Genomic DNA, 2,437 nt, shown 5'->3' on the forward strand with positions numbered 1-2,437 from the left:
ATTGAACAAGAGATAAGAGCTGAAAAAAGGTTGCTATAATAAAGAACTACAGGAACTACTAGTGACTGTGTAATGCATTACGCAGTCAATCGCAACGGCAGAAGCCATATCAGCCATATTCTGTACAGTTGCCATGACAATGATGTCACAACTCAGCAACATTCTGCCACTCTAAAATATGTGAAATAATGTAATGTAACACTATGGATACCAACCGCCATAAAACACCAAAGAAGAAAAGAAGAAGAAGATCCCCAAAAAACTAGAAGACTGAGGGATACCAAAAGCAATACCACCATTGAGACAAAAACTATCTACAAAACAAATGACAAAATGGAAACAACATGGGAAATGTTGAGAATGATTTAAAGCACCAAAAGAGCCAGCTCATTACGCATACTCCACTCACTCACAGAGAACCGTTTGACCCACAGCGCATCTCTGCAGACGAAGAGGTAGTATCAGTTAATCAATCAATCAATCAAATTTGATAGAGCACAATTCTTACAGAAATGCCATTTTCCAAGAGCTTTAAAGCATTAAAAACATCAAAAACACAATACAGTATAGGTCAAAATAAATCAATAAAAACATAAAACACATTAAAATAGGACCTAAAAGAGTAAAAAACATAAAAGTATTTTAGTCATATGCAGTGCGTAACAACAGTCTTTAGCCTAGATTTGAACACCTCCGGGGCGGGGGCCTGTCTCAACCTCGGGAAGGCTATTCCAGACCTTTGCCCCATAGCAATGAAATACAGACTGTTGAATAGTTATTTGCACCGTAGTATTGATGGTTCTTAATGTTCTGGACCTCGTTGCAAGTTCAGCACTTGAGCTTAAGGGTCAAGTATTTGGGTAGTATTATCTTTACAGTGTTTATTCTTCAACTGTCTTAAGGGCTGTGTATTAGCTCGATTTGGTTTAATTTTAGTCTGGTTTAGAGGGTAATAGAAAAACTCTTATAAACATAAAAATTAAATAAAAATAAAATAACATTAGACAAAAGTAATAATAATAATAGTGGCAAAAGTAAACTATTTATGTGGACATAGTAAGCCTATTTTTATTTTTATCTTATAGCATATTTTTATGCTAGTGATTTTAATTGTTTTTCTGTGTAACTTATATAAGTTGTTTTATCATTGTTCATTGTTTTATGTTTATCGAATCACCAACGCAAGAATCAGAATTCTGTTCATTGACAATGGCAATAAACCTTTTCTGATTATAACCAAGAAATCAAAACAGATGGCCATTATAGCCTTTTGACTGAAACATCAATTTAAGCTTATAAATCTGAACTTTCTAAGGGACTAATATCTAAATTATACAAATAAAAAATAAATTGTCTCTCACTCAGAGCGCTTTACATCAAGGAACCACTGACCAGTCACCCATTCAGACACACATTAAGTGTCTTGCCCAAGGACACAATGGCAGTATTCACCAGAGGCAGCTGCGATCGCACCGCCAACCTGTAGGCCAATGGATCTGACCGCTCTACCAGGAGAAAGCACTCTACCACTGAGCTACTGTCCAGACTGTTAAGCATATGTATTAACAGTCTGGACAGCTACTTTATCACATTAAGGGTAAATGGGAAAGAGGGATCATGAAGTGTGGGACAGTATATGTACCTCTTACTGGAGAACCACGGGATCTCATATTTGGAGGGAAGTGGGTCTCATTTCTTTATAATACCATGTCAAAGTGCCCATTACTCACAAGGAAATGCTGATTGTTGGAGAGGATGTGGCAAATTACTATCATGTGTTTTGGGATTGTCCTGTTGTTCACAAGTATTGGACTGAGACCAACAATGCCTTATGGACAATTTATTACATCACCATTCCAACGGATTTCAAAACTATGTATTTGGGCCTCAGGTCTCCTGTCATGGACACAATCAGCAGCTGTCTCTGGAGCATCATCCTAGCAGTAGCAAAAAGGCCCCAACGATTAAGGAATGGACTAACATTATAATGGACATACGCCCATCCATCTTCTTCCACTTGTTTGGCCTCGGATAAGCTGTTTAATTAAAAAATAAAAACTTTTAACTATATATAATAATCAGATATTTTCCATTTCTTTATAATTTTATTTGGTGGGGCTTGATAATCTTTAAGAATAAACTGAAAGGTAATTAGAAAATGATCTGACAATATAGGGTAGACAATATTTTGAGGGTAGACAATGAGGTCACTAATCTCTATTCCATTTGTGGACAAGATCCAGAGTGTGCTTGTGACTGAGTGGGTTTATTTACATTTTGACATTTAAAATTTCACCCACTGTTGAATCCGTGACGTCATCGCGCCTGCTCCCCTTTACTTTGAAAATAAAGGGCAAATTGTGCGGCTGTGCCTCACAATGTAATTTTTTTAAGACACTTTTTTATAACTTTTGATGGCCCACTCTTTAAGATGACT

This window comes from Eucyclogobius newberryi, unplaced genomic scaffold (genome assembly GCF_026437365.1).
Source record: "Eucyclogobius newberryi isolate DKJ021-1_F unplaced genomic scaffold, fEucNew1.0.hap1 SCAF_19, whole genome shotgun sequence".
NCBI lineage: Eukaryota > Metazoa > Chordata > Actinopteri > Gobiiformes > Gobiidae > Eucyclogobius > Eucyclogobius newberryi.